The sequence below is a fragment of the Taeniopygia guttata genome, chromosome Z (assembly GCF_048771995.1).
Source record: "Taeniopygia guttata chromosome Z, bTaeGut7.mat, whole genome shotgun sequence".
Lineage (NCBI taxonomy): Eukaryota > Metazoa > Chordata > Aves > Passeriformes > Estrildidae > Taeniopygia > Taeniopygia guttata.
Window position 1 is genome coordinate 74191014 of NC_133063.1, and position 15000 is coordinate 74206013.

At 36.7% G+C, this 15000-nt stretch overlaps 1 protein-coding gene across 4 annotated transcripts in view; it reads right to left on the bottom strand.

Annotated features, from left to right (window-relative positions):
• Positions 1-15000, bottom strand: part of BNC2 (basonuclin zinc finger protein 2) — a 334037-nt gene that overhangs the window by 289689 nt on the left and 29348 nt on the right. The gene's annotated exons all lie outside the window — the stretch shown is intronic.

The following is a 15000-nucleotide window of genomic DNA, read 5'->3' on the forward strand; positions in this document are numbered from 1 at the left end:
GGTAATACTATTTGCCAACTACAATAACTAGGGCAATAAAAGTGAGAAATCTAGGTGAGAGATCTTCATACCAACTTAAATACCTAGATGGAATTATTAAAACTTGTGGAGGTCAAGTTAAATTAAACAGCGAGGTGCAGGGATGTGCAATGCTGAATATACAAGGCTGTAACCATTGCAATTGTTAAATTAATTCTTGTGGTTGTTATGTAGTGGCCTACTGCTGTTTTTAGTGACAGTTTGTTTTGGATGGTTTACTGCAGATCTACCAGTGGCTGCTGCTTTTGGAAAGACTGTCAAATATGTTTCATTCACAGTGCCTGCATTATACAGATCTTCTATTAACATGTGCACAACTAAAAATTATATACAAATTCCAAAGTAGCATAAGGCTTTCCAAAATACTTGTAACTGTAGATATGGTGCGCTAAAGTTCTGGCAAACACACATTTAGAATTTTCAGGACTTTAGAATCTACATTTATTTACATTATTTGTTTTTCATGCCAGACTCTCACAAATTCCATTGCTTTTAAGAAAAAGGTGAAGCAGTATAGAGAATTTATCAGGTTTTTTTTACGCACACACCAAACATATGAGTACATACAAAGAGTAACAACATGAAATAACAGTCCTAGTAATATTTCAAAGTACAGAAAATTTTACCAATTATTAAGCTGCTTTGAAAATATAATTTTTAATGCAAAAATCTCAGATAAACTAGGTGTAAATAATTTTGACTATATTCAGATTTCATTAAAACAGATTTGGAACTTCTATAAGATTTTGCCATTTAATGCAAAGAGAAGTTTAGGTTTCATGTTTTAACTTTACATACTTTAACTCACCCTCTTTGCAGGCATGTTACTGATACACTAAGCCGTGTATTTTCTTCACTCAGTCCAAGTGGGCTTCAGTAGACACATCCATGCAGATTAAATCCAGGTACTAAATACAAAGATGATTAACCTTTGCAATGAGGGAACACTGATGAGAGCAGTCATACAAGGAACAGATGAGACCGAGGAAAGTAGAGGATGGATTGTCAGCCGATCAATGTCACTGAATTTTTTTTTGGCTTGGATTTTATCTTTTTTACCAGCCATAGAAGCCACCCTAGCTCAAATTCAAGAAAAATTCTAATTTGTTACAAGATTTCACCTCCCACCCATAGCAGTGAAACCCTGGGACAGTCAGGATGCTTCAGCAGATAATGGTGGCCAGGCCACAGGCTACACAATTTTGGAGAGAGATTACCATACACAACTGCAACTCCTAAAAATCAGGTATGCCGTTCTGCTATAGGAGCTCAGTTAGCTTCTGGTATAGAAGCTCAGAAGCTCATTATGAGTTATAGATGCATATATTTTAGAAATACATTTTAGAAACAGTTTGGGAATTTCTAGAAAACTAATCTAGTGGAGATGTAGAGCTGTGTCTAGGAATACAAAATGGAATAGCTCTGCTCTCCAAGTATTTGAGAGATGCACTGTAGTACTCACTTTGGTCTGTCTGCACACAGTACACTCAAGGATTTAACAGGTCAAAACCAGAAGTATTTGAAACCTACCTTATGGTGAAACTATGATAAAGTTCAGACTCTACCTCATTTTTAGTGTGAGTAGAACAAGCAATAGTATCCTCTGACAAATGAAGGCACTGCTTAAAACTGGAGAAATGGGATCAACTTGAGTAAATCCTATTGGTTTACCTGGTTTCCTGTCTGGTCATTTGCTAGTAACTAAGAACAAAGACTAACATAAAAACTAAATGTTAACAGAGAGACATTATAACACACAGAATGCTCATCATGGTTCACTGGTATTACAGAATTAATCCTCTTAAGTAAGGAATAACCCATGTTTGGTACTATCTCCTCCAAACTGGCTAGTGAAGATGACCATTGTAACTGAAAGCAGAGATCATGTACACAATGTACATTCTCTCTTCTTCCCCCGATCTTGAAGGTAATTGCTATATATGATAGAAATGAAAATATAAAAAGTACTTGAAACAGAAACGAAACTGCAAGCACTGAGTATTAAATAACTTGTGAATTACTAGAGCAGCATCAAAGGGACACAGACATGTTCCGAGCCTTCACTGACAACTCCTGGTGCACTTTTTCTTTTGAAAGGTGTTTTGAGATAAGAGTAGAAAAGTCCTGTTAATAAAACACACATCCATTTTGCTGACAATTTTTTCATGAAATGTAGGTATTGACTCCTGCACTCCAGCCAAAATAACAGTTTGTATAAACCTAGTACTTAATGAATTTACATGACAGTTTCTAGACAATTGGATGCTTCTCACTTCCCCAGACTGCTTTTCAGGGTCTTATTTCCTGCAATCTGCTACATATGCTGTCAATCTTCTTTCTGTATAGCAGTCCAGGAATTACTCCCGTTTGTGATATACTATGTGCACATATAGAAATTGTATTTTCCTAATTACAAGATATCCTTTGGGTAAGAAGCAGTGCAGAATGTAATGTATTATTAATAATCATAGAAACTATTGCTTTTTGAGGAGAAATCTTTACTAGCATACTTGCTTAACTCTGCTTTGACATGTAAAAGTTGGTAGGGAGGATGTATGTCCAGTGGCTAGGAAAAGCAACTGACTATGAAGATGTACACTTAGTCCTCAAACAACAAAAGATGTGTTATGAGACACTAGGTAAATAAATTAAATTTTATTTTAAAAAAACCCATAATTTCATTTATTTTTTCCATTCTGTTTGTTTATCCATGTGTAAATCTCAAGTAACAATATGTAACTATGCACAGACATGTTGCAAGGCTGACTTACCTGATGAAAAAGATGCCATAGATAAGCCAAGTATTTGCTATTTTAAGTGCCTGTACATAAAGAAATTAAAGTTATGCAATGCTTCACACCCTTTTAGATATCTTTTATATATTTTTTTTTAAGAAAACTAAGCAAAATTTATAATGCATCATCATTCCTTCCTCAACATTTGCATACTTACTAGGTCACTTCTGCATAACACATGGGTGCATATCCTTAATACAGCATCCTGTACTCATAAAAGGACACCTGGCACTGCATCTGGGACACTGTAACCTCCATGGACTAAAAAGGATTTGGTTTGTGCCATCCCTTCTGACTATGCAGTATGTGATAGGAACAAGAATGTGTGGTGACACAGATCAATGGAGACTGCATACTGTGTTTTCTGGTCCCACTTGTTTCTACTCTTCATTTTTTGTTTCATGTACTACCTCTAATAGTCCTCTGACAGGAGGGCAGGACCCACACATTTTATTTATCATAATCTCCTAATAAAAAGACCTTTTAAGGAAAAGAGGATTTAAAAGTAGTCATGAAACTTCTTTCTCTGATACCGTAAGTAACTCAAGTTTTCTAATCACTGAATGTGAACATCAACATTCACAACTTATGCCTAAGAAACTAAAGGCATGAAAAAAAAAAGTAATTAATTTAATAATGAATTCACATAATTTGTCTTCCATGCATCTTTCTCTGTCCCCACCAAGGAAAGAGAATACAAGAAATCCCATGCAGGGATGACGACAACACTTCAGTCAAATGACAAAGTATTTTGTAAAGAATATTGTAGAAAGAGGCCTACTACAAGATTTCCAACATGAAATTCAACAATCTGTCAAGCATCACACCTAGAAGAAAGTTGCAGGTCACACAGCATCATATAATTTGTATTCCTACAGTGAATTCCAATGTAAACCACACATCCCTGGGGACATACTAGTCACTGCCTTCTCACTGCATATTAACTCAAAGTCGTATGGCATTCAGAAGGATGATGCTATTCAAAATACTACCCGGACTCAAAGAAAACCAAAATGCATCTCATGTCAGCTGTACATCTCTTCTGTCTCATATTCATGTAACATATATGATACATAAACAAATACAGGCACATATAATTTTCTTGAAAGAAAAATAAAAGTCAACTACTTCAAGAAAATTTTTCTTGAACCTTGATTTCAATGGCTTCAGTAACTAACTCCCATTGATTTCAGCAGAGTGACTTCAATGATAATGTTAAAACTTTTGTACTGCTTTGCAGATTCAAAAAAACTTTTAGAATTTTGTGTTATGCATAAACATTGAAGATAGCTGGATTAAGCGTAAGAAAAGTCAAAGTAAAAAATAAATGCACTACGTATACCAAGTACTTTACACATTCATATCATTCCATACTTTTTCTTGTTTTCACACTGCTGTATGAAGAACTACACTAAGAGATTTATCAGAAGAGAAGAAAGTAATTTAAAGCCTTATTCTTTGAGAGGGCCTCTCCAGTCAGAATTCATCTTCCTACCACTTTTCCCTTAGAATATCAGAAAGAATCCTGGATTTCCGAGGATGACAAATTCAGAAATGATTGCATAACAAAGGGCATATATTGCCTTATCATAGTAGCACTTGAAGTGTGTGAAGAGAGAATTATTTTTCTAAGCTAAGAAACATTCATTTTTGTCTTGAAAAAGGTCGTGAAGTCAACTGTTACTATTGATCAAGTTACTATAAGTCATCTCAGGTTACATTTTCTCTCCTAGAAGGAAATGTGGTTGACCCTTGCTGGCCACATGACATCCTGCACTCACATGAGCCCAATTACAAGGAAGCAGAATCATCCCATAAACCTGTTCAGTCAGCTTAAACACACATATCAAAGAAAACAGTTACAACTAATTAATCTTCCTCTTTAAAAGACCTATCTGTACAAAGCATTCACTACCAAACATGCATTAAATATATAGTCGAATAAAGAAGGCAATTCCCAAGAAATAATGATATCATAATGCTTCTGCAATGGTTAGTGAGTGGAGCTAAAGACAGCACTTCTTTTAATCTCAGGATGGGATATAATCAACACAAAAAGGCAAATAAGAGTGGTTGACCCAAGGCTGAAAATAATTAACACAGACATGTCTGAAGTCAAAGAGTGGAAGGGGGAGGGAGGAGATGGACAAATATTACGGCCTTGATCTCCCATCACTTTAGTCATATTACAAACCAGTAGTAGAGCAGTCATTATTAAAAAGTATCCAGAAATGTGCCAGACCCAGTGGGAAACAGTGCATGTCACTAAAAATCAGATCCTAATCAGTCAAGTAACTGTGGTATTGAAATAAAAAAGAAATCCCTAGCACATATGGATGCACAATGGAAATTGCTGTGAGGCACTTAAGGTGATTTTAGGTCAAAACTTTATATGAACAAAAAACAGTCCAGATAATATGGGTAACTAAGATATAGAGAGAGGTACCACCTTCCCAGTAATTCACATAAAAAGCATGGTTCATGTGGCTACTTCTGCTACTGTTGTTCTGTAGCAGAACAGCACTGTTTGAGCATGAGCAAGTGGCATATAAAGCTTGGAAGCCATATGGTGTTCATAGTATGATGTGGAAGGATGTGAGGTTTGGGTGTAAAATCTGTGAAAGTTCACTGTGAAACAGTGTAGGAACAAAGGCAGGGTGCTGAAGTCAGAACTGTCTCAGCCAAGCTGGAGCCAGAAGGATCAATCGTGTTGTTTCTTGCCTCACCTTGGGGAGGATTGTTAGTAGAAAATGAGTCAGGGAAGCTGTACTTAAATCTCTTTCCCCACGAGATCAGGAGCATAAGAATACTGGAGTAGAAGTACTGGCACTTCTGGTTGACACCTAAAGGGAAGAAGCAGACCTCAGGCTACCTTATGTTCTGGAAAGCACAATATAGACCATCATGATTCTCTTCCCATTCATGATATGCTGCCTCTTAAAATAGGTAAATACATTTGGCAAATAGTTAGTCTCCAGACAGATAAGAGTGACTTAAATGTTCTTGGGACAAACCTGTCTCGTAGACCACATTTCCCCACCAAAAAGAGTGGATCTCACTGCATGGTGGTCAGGTTTTCTGTCATCTGTTCATTATGACCTTACTGTATAAACTGTTGTCTTAGTGTTTCCTTGTTCTGACCTGAAATATAAATTAAGCCACCAGTTCTGTGATATCCAGTGAAAAAACAAACCTAATCGAGATCAAACTTTTCCAATGTGGAAAGCAATGAGGAAGGAAAACAAACATTTTGCCTATTTTTCACTTTCTATTTATAGAGGGGATCATCATGCTGCATGATAGTCACCAACATGTCCATCACATGGGACACTCAGGATTATAGAGTGTTCAAATGACATCTGCATTAAATGAATGTGCAGTGTTGTATTAGATTGCGTGTAAGTGCAGGATGTCCTACAGCCAAATATGGCCACATTCCATTTCAAGAGAATAGCAGTAATCTGAGTCACCTTGTTAGCTTTGTCAGAGCTAATAAAATCAACAGTACAACTTTTGGCAAGAGAGAATTCTAGTGCAGTTTTCAGTAAGTTGCACCATCTGTTTTATGGGCCAGTCTTACAGACGTGGCCTGAAGACAATTTACTTTTTTTAATATCCTCAGGACCTTCATGACAAAGTCCACGTAGGAAGTGGTTACAGAAGTGGCAGAGGTCTACCAAACAGAACAGGCAGAGCAGAAAGAACCTTGCAGACTAAAATAAAAATGTTGCTGGAGAAATAACAGTGTAATCAGCCCAAATGTTAATTCTGGATTTCCATCCTCTTATATCCAGGACTGATGGATCTTCTACTTTTTTCTGTTTCTTAGAAATAGCTGCTGTGACACACTTTTCCTCCAATATAAAACAATTTAGGTAGTCACGCCATTCTCCTAACAATTCACTTCAGCATCCTTTTTGATGATTCTCTGAAAGTGAATAAGAGAGGTATTTGGAGGAAGACAGTGAAAAGTGTGAGGTTCTGTACCTGTACTGCACTCCTATACACTGATTAAGAAGGTCTGAAGAATATCTGACAGCACAGTCACATAGAGATGACAGAAAAGAAAAGAGAAAATAGGACAAAGCACTAAACATATTTTTTCAGCATTGTTTGCAAAAGTCAGTTTGGAGACTCAAATGTGTAATTTCACAGAAAGTCATTCTGATGAGCAGTGCTAAAGGCTACGTTGCCTCTTTCTGAGGATATCATACCGTGTATATAATCTGCTTGAGAAACAAAGGAAAGCTGACAAAATGAGCTTGGATTTGAATGAGAAACCAATTGTTTGAAAGCAGAATGGCAGATTTTAGAAGAATGTGAGGTATATCAGAAATACTTGACTAAGTGCAAAAATTTAATCTTCAGAAATTTTTTCTGATCCTAGATTCTAAGGACCAGGCACTGCATAGTCTGTATGATACAAATTGATTTTTGTTGAGATTACTTCTTGTCTTGTCCAGATCTGAGCCCAAAGATCTCTGCAATTCCTCCAGACTGTCCAGATGAAATGGAGAACTGGTTATTTTTCTCAGAAGCTATGGGTTAAGGTGAGTTCTCATAATCCTTTCACACTGTGTACCTCCATTTTTCTGCAAGTGAGCAGTAATGGACAGGGCAATCCATGTAGATGTGCTCTTCCACTGAAGAGAAATCATTATCACAAGAAGAACAGTCCCGAAGATGGGATACCTCAGAGAAAATAAACAGAAATTCTGAAGAAGAAAAAGTAAGATAACACCTAAAAAACCCAAACAAAGCTGATTTAGTTATAAAAGCACAAGAGCATTTTTTTGCTCAGCCACATGGAATTTGAAAAAAACAAGGTGTGAGATGTACCGGCCTGTACAGATGCAGTAAGTCACAGCATGCATGCATGTATTACAGGTACTCCAGAACCACAGAACATTCTACAGCCTAACATAGCAGGTTATTTACATTTAACCACAACCTGAATGTACACAAACATATATATATATAAATACCAGACAGAAAACTACAAATATGCATGAGCGCTTATTTATACAGAAAAGGCAATTATCCCTCAGAATCCCTATGAATACTACTATTCAACTTTTGTCCCGTGCTGGTGAAAGGACCAAAAACACAGCAATTATATTATCAAAAGTATCTGAAAGTCAGCAATATTACTATCTCCACAGGCTCATCACTCTTGCTTTTGTTCTTAGACTTAGAATAAAGACTGCCAGAATTGTACTGAGCTCCTTTCATAGAATGGCACAAAGCAGAGCTTGGGTAACAACTGGAAGCCTGTTTTCATTTTGACTTCAGTTTTCAAAGTTGTCTCTCCAGAGGCAAAAGATCAGATAACTGTGTAGTGTGATGCACAGCTCCCTACCCATAAATATCTTATTAGTACAATAAAAGGAAGCAGGTCTCTTAAATCCATGATGAGGATATTAGTATATTAACACAGGGTCCACAGCCTACAGAGAAATGTTCATTAACATACATGTGTCCATATAATCTATCTAATTTCTATCAGTACATCTAGGTAACTTCTGTGAGCAGGTGAACAGTCCCACACTTTCCAATACTTAGCTGAGAGTCTGGTGAGAAGCTGAATGTAGTATAAACAAAGTCAAAGAATGAGCAGCTGGCACAATATAAACCACAGAAAACAAGCTGGCTGAAAGTTGTCATTTCAGCTAGGCCATTGCTGAGCTAATATGCAGTAAAAAGTAAAGGAGTAGTAAATCTGTATCTTAGAAATTTTTGTTTAAAATTGTAATAATGTAGGTAATGTCTGCATATTATATACCAAGGTGTTAAAGGGTGCAAGGGGAATAGAGGTGGGATACAAACAACTTGCTTCTACATTAGTCAACTAACTCCATTATTATGCTTGAGTTCCCTATAGAGTCCAGTGTGCATCACTTACACAGGCAACTGCAACCATTGCTCAAATATTCATTGTGTTCTCTATCTGTGGTTCTGTGAATCACTGATCATTCAACAACACTTGGAAATTATATCTGTAAACCATAACTTCCTCAGAAATGAATACTGTAATATATGCAATATCCTTTCAATTATCTAAATCCTAAGCTAGACAAGTGCGACTGAAAATGTAATAATTTGATTTTTCATTTAAGCACATATTGAAAGAGTTAAAGATACACTAACAGTTGGCTGTAGCTCTGCTGCACATCCCCTAGCTACAAGAGAAAAACATCTCAACCAGGTAGACACTGTGAAACTAGTCCTTCTCCCACAGATGAAGACAGGGCAAAAGAAGATTGCTTCTCAGCCCCTCACGAGTACAAGTTCCCAGCCAGTCTTCCATATACCTGTTGACGTGTGACAGGTTCTGGTTCCTGTTCCTTCTCCATCAGTTCAGTGCTCCCGTGACTCCATTTCCCTTAGCAGCACTTGTACACAACAGGAGCTAACCACAACTTCAACAGAGCCACACAGATGTGTCTGAAGGACAGACATAACTTAGATATGAATTTATATTGAAATCTCAGCCCCCAAAGCCTTCTACATAACTCTGACAATTTTTTCTTGTTCAATTGGAATATTTATTCATTTACATGTAATTAAAAAACAGAACCAAAAAACAAACAAAAGAAAAAAATCGTCAAAAACTTCAGGTTAATGCTTCTTTTGCCTTTAATTACTTGACAAACAGTAGTATAACTGCAGAAATTTTGCCTGAGGTGAAAGTTGGAGTTGAGCCTAATCACTAGCTGGAGACATTGTTCTGGCTAACTTAGGCAGAACGCATATGTACTGTATGTCTGAACAATAGTTAGGCACTACAGTTAAGGATTGCTTTTAGCAGTTGATGATTTTGATTAACTCTTTTCTAGATTACCTAAGAATACAGTTTTTATGTTTTACATTATTTAATTTGCAATAAAGTATAAAGGCAGAGGCAATGAGTGTACTCTGAGATCATCAGAGTGTAAACACACTGCAGTGACATGATTAGCCTTCAGAGAAACTATGCAACTTTCTGAAATGCAGACTATCACCTTCTCCTTACTCACTATACAATTCACACAACAGCATTGGCTATATTTCCAGAATAAACCACAAATCTCCCTATTTGTCTGAATTGAAGTAAGGAGTCAAAAGTGAAGCCATGAAAGTATACAAAGTTACTGAAGTAGAAAAAAATAAGTAGAGAACATAAGTGCAATTAGAACACTTATATTAAAAGGATACTATTGTAACCGGATGTCATTTGACAAAATGGATTAAAGATTATTTTGGTCAGCATTTATTGAGAGACAAAAGTGAATTCTACTTTAAAAGGGAATTTTATTTTCTCAAAATTAGATACAGTTCTTAAAATCCTCAAGTTGTTTCATTCTATTGTTTCATGGTTTTAGTGTGCAAGTCAACATTTCTCATGTAGGTAGGATGTAATTAATTTCAAGACATCACCAAAACTATTCAAATTTTGCTATAACAAAAGTTTTTCAGCATCATTGTGACTCCCCAGCATCTTGCAGTATCCAGCATGATAAGCCCTGGCCTGTTTCCACCAATGTCTGTTTATATAAGCCTTTAAACTCAGACAAACTTGATGCCCAGTCTTGAACTACCCTCAATCCTCAAGAGCATCACTGGACAGGATATATCCTGGTATATGTAGAGGTAGTCTGTTCAGATTTTCTCATAAATTACAGAGGAATTCTTCCTTGGGTAAGAATTTTCTCATTAATTTGCTTCATCAAATATACACATTAGTACTTCTGAAAAAAGCAATTCATGTATTTCCTCATTGCTCTGAAAAAGGCCTAAATGAAACCCACAGTAAAAACCAAATCTGCAGAACTACAGAGCTAGAACCCAGATTTAAATCTGAGTTTTCCAATAGTTACTTCAACTGAAGTACAGCACACTGAGCCAATTTATGACATGACAATTCTGCAGACTAGGCCCATCATATCAAAATCAATGCACAGGAGACTGATTGCAATGAAGGCTCCCATTGGTATATATAAACATAAATGACAGAGGTCTCTCCCCTTTACTTCAAATAGTATTTCAAGGAGGAGAAAAAAAATGGAGGAAACATAAAAGAATTATGCTTACTAGTGAAGAACATGTCCACTGCTTCCAACACTAAAGTAAACATTAAACATTTTTCTTCTACCAAAGAAGTGTGTTTAACACTGCCAAAGTCAGCTTAGGAGTCTGTACTGAGGCACTCCAGTTGGAACTCGTAGTCAGAGAGACACATGTTTTTCACAAATGCTAATTTCCCACAATCAGCCCAGCCTGCTCCTCCAAACCTGCAATTTACAGCTTAATTAGTGTTTTTTAAAGCCATTTGTAAAAGGCAAAAGGTGAAGATTTTCTCTCAGTATTATAGAACAGGCATTATCTTTCTCTCATCATTTCTTTAGCATTGTGATATTGGAAGTAAATCACTAACAACAAATAAATTATAATAATGATAATATAAATATAATGCTAATGAATAAGTAAATTATAATAAGAAATAACATAAATATAATATCAAATACTGATAAACTTGCAGCAGCATACTCATAACCCATATATGCAGCAACGACCTTCTAAAATTACTTAATTCAAATCCTTAAAAAAGCAATCCATTAAGAAATTTACAAGGAAAGTGCCCAAGGCTAGTTTTGAGGCTGATTGATGTAACTGAGACACATTACAAAAATAGAGGTTAAAAAATATGGAACAAAAATCTCGTGTTTGATAAAAAATGTAATACTGTGACATGCAACTTCCTGATAAAATACGGTATTTCATTGTATTTTCATTCTGATCTCTGCTGTTATGCTTTTACTGAATTAACAGGTAAAACATTTTAGAAGCCCATAGTATTCAGTAAGAAATTTAATAAACAAGAAAATTTCAATTCTGTAACATCTTTATATTCATATTTCTGTTTTCAGTTTTATATGCCTTATGGCAATTTTTTGACAAAGAAATACAAAGTACAACTACAAGGACCACTAAGGAATACTGTTGTACACAGTAGGTGGAAATAAACTTGGGAACATGCAGAAGCTAGAGAGACAAGAAAGGTGAGAGGCTGGATGAAGATTTTAGGTCCTGGGTGGGCTGAAGTTGAAAGATATGCACTTAAGTGCCCAACTGAAGGGGCGGGGCAGGGGGGAGGAGGTGAAGCCTCCTTATGTGCACACACTTATGTGGAAGCAAGCGGAACAGCGAGCAGCGTACAGCCCCGATCTTCCCTTGATTTTCTAGGACTTTCTTCTGGAAATTTGGTGAACAAAAGAACACAAGAATCAAACCTCTGTCTCCTTAGGCTTTACTGAGCACACTCCACACTGGCAAGCAACTGTATTCAGCGCTTTCAAAGGCATATTGCTGTGTAGGAGTGATGACTGAGTGCCCTCCAGGCACCTCAAACGCAATGCTGTCACTTCTAGTCACTACTCAGCAGGGCTAATGCCATACCTGTTATGACAAGAATCAGCCACTTAAAGGCACCACACCTCTGCCCCCACAACACATACTTGGAACAATGTATGAGCCGCGCAGTAATGTTTTAGGTGTTGCCAAGGAGAAGCAATCTTTCCTATAAACACTGTAGAGATGAGAAGCAAGAAATTTAACAAACTCAAAGGAAAACTTCTTAGTCGGAGTCCAAATAACTGCTATGATTTTGTAGTAGTTCCTCTTGTGTATGGTCAAAGAAAGTAAAAGATTAAGATGCCATTTGACGAGGCTAAACCGGGTTTTAGTTGTCAGCCTAAACCTGCCATCTGGTGTCAAGATACAGTAGATCACACCCCAGATGTGATCCTTCAAACAAATGGCAGTTCTACCCCCTTCCCCTCTTTCTGCAGAGCAAGCAGAGAAAAGGATCTATCAAAGATGCAAATTAGCAGAAGTTAGTTTCTTAGCAGATCAACTGTTAATAAAAACAATCACATCAAGAGGTAAAATTTCACATACATGCAGAAAAAAAATCAACTACTGCTCACAATCTCCATCTGTCAGTATTCACTGCCATGGAAATATGTCTGCGGTTGAGGAAGAAGGTATGAATTTCTTGCTAGCAAAATATGCAGGTTGGCCCACCTCAGCCATTTGAAAATCTCCTGAAAACTGAGTCTTTTTTTCAGGGCAGTGTAAGTTTTGAAATCTTTGTCTTATTTCTTTACTTCTTTCTGTCGCAATATCTCATTCCACAATTGGGGTGGAGAAGGGTTATGCAGCGCTATCATTTGCACCTCATTAGTCTTGGGCTGGAGCTTTGAGAAAGCTGATACTCCCTCTAAATTTTTACAGATGCTTCTAGTTTACCAGTTCATGACTGCACTACTAGGAAAGACTTCCTGCCACTAAACTGCTTGCTGGCATGTAAGCTGAATTTCAAAATCCCTGAAAAAAGTAAAGCCCTGTGTGGCTCACTTGCCTTATTCTTGAGGGGAAAAAAAAACTATCCTGAAAAACACAGTAAAACTCTTCACTCCTAACCTGTGAAAGTAAAGGCCTTGGAAATACTTCCTTAGAATTGCAGCACATCTTGATTTTGAAACTCCCCACAAAAATGTTCATTAACAAGAAGGTATTTGTGGAGGTGTTTGTGGTGTAAATTAGTACTATGACACCTTAAATAAGTCATCAACAGATACCTTTTTTTTGTGTGTGTATGAAAATCCAGGTATTTTTCTTCATTTCCTATATGTCATATGCATAGTCTTTCACTCAGTATTAGATTTATACAGGAGATTCTTCCTTCTCCACTATGGCATGCCCTATACTCCCTTCCTTAAAGTCTGATAACTCTTTAGGTGGCTTGTTGGTTTGTTTGTTTTTTTTTTTTTGCTTTGTTTTTAAATCACTTTTTATTTTGCTTTGTTTGCAATAGTTCTGGAGAGTTTTCTGAAGTTCGGAGCAGGTGACACTGGTCTGTTCTTAATCTTTAGTGCTTTAGTAATGTTAAGGCTAATGATGAGGGACACAAATCCCCTGATGGAACTGAATGCATTCCAAGATCCCCGACCCACTCAGAGCAGTAATCCCCTGCAGCTGGAACTTACTTACCACCATGCACAGCTAATACATTTTTTAAAAGCTAGTCACTAGTGACAAATGTAAACTGGACTGAACAGCTCTCATATCCTATCCCCAGTCTTCTCTCATAACCCTGAGACTTGCTATTTCAATGATGGATATGATCTGCCTTTTAAAGCTACCAAACCGAAGTTGTATAGCTCCACTCTAAGTGACTAGAATGTTTTAAAAGCATCTTCAACTGTCAGACTTGAACAAAAACAAAAAAGGTCATTCTTTACACAAACATTTCACAACTGGGAAAACCATCTTGGTTGGCTTTATCACTACCATTCTGAACCCACTATTTATTTAGATGTTACATGCAAGCCATCTGTACAACACAATTACACTATCTGCTTGATGCTATTAAGCTGCTTGCTGCTTTCTGCTTTCTGTTGTCTTAATAAAACTCCTGCTATATGGGAATGAAATCCAAGACCAGGGTTCAGTTCTGCTGGTGGTAGTCTGATGCTAGTAAAAGAGAAGACTGAAGTTACAGCCTCATAGTAGTAATTCTGTGTACTATGACATACTCCCATTCAGATTCCCTTGGTTAACTGACTGCAGAGACCTACTCAAATTCACATGTGGGCAAATCATAGCAGAACCAATTTTTCTAGATATTCCTAGGAAGAGGAGGGGAGAACTGTTTCCAAGTAACCATCCTCTTCTCAGCAACTTCCATAGAATTCTACAACTGAACAATCAAACATTAATTGTATTTTCCAAGGAAAGTGGTGAAATAAAGAGGGAAAGCTGAAGTCTAAATAGGAAGAAAAGATTAGATCATTTAGAGGAAAGGAAAAAAATTTCAGCGATGACATAATTATAACAAATCATCTCTGACAGGAATGAAAATAGAAATGGCTTGATAGTAGTTCAATTGTTTGATGAAGCCTTTTTTTTTTTTAAATTAAGGTACTATAGCAGCTTATTTCTGTTTGTTAATTTTCGCAGATAACTGGCATTACCATGATTTCAGTGGTATTACCAATAGGACTTGGAAATAGCTACCAAACACTGACTACAATACTTAAATTTCATTAGATTTAATTACTGTAAAGTTACATCTGGTGAGGGAAACGTAATTGTATAACTATCCTCAGCATTATAACTTCAGTTC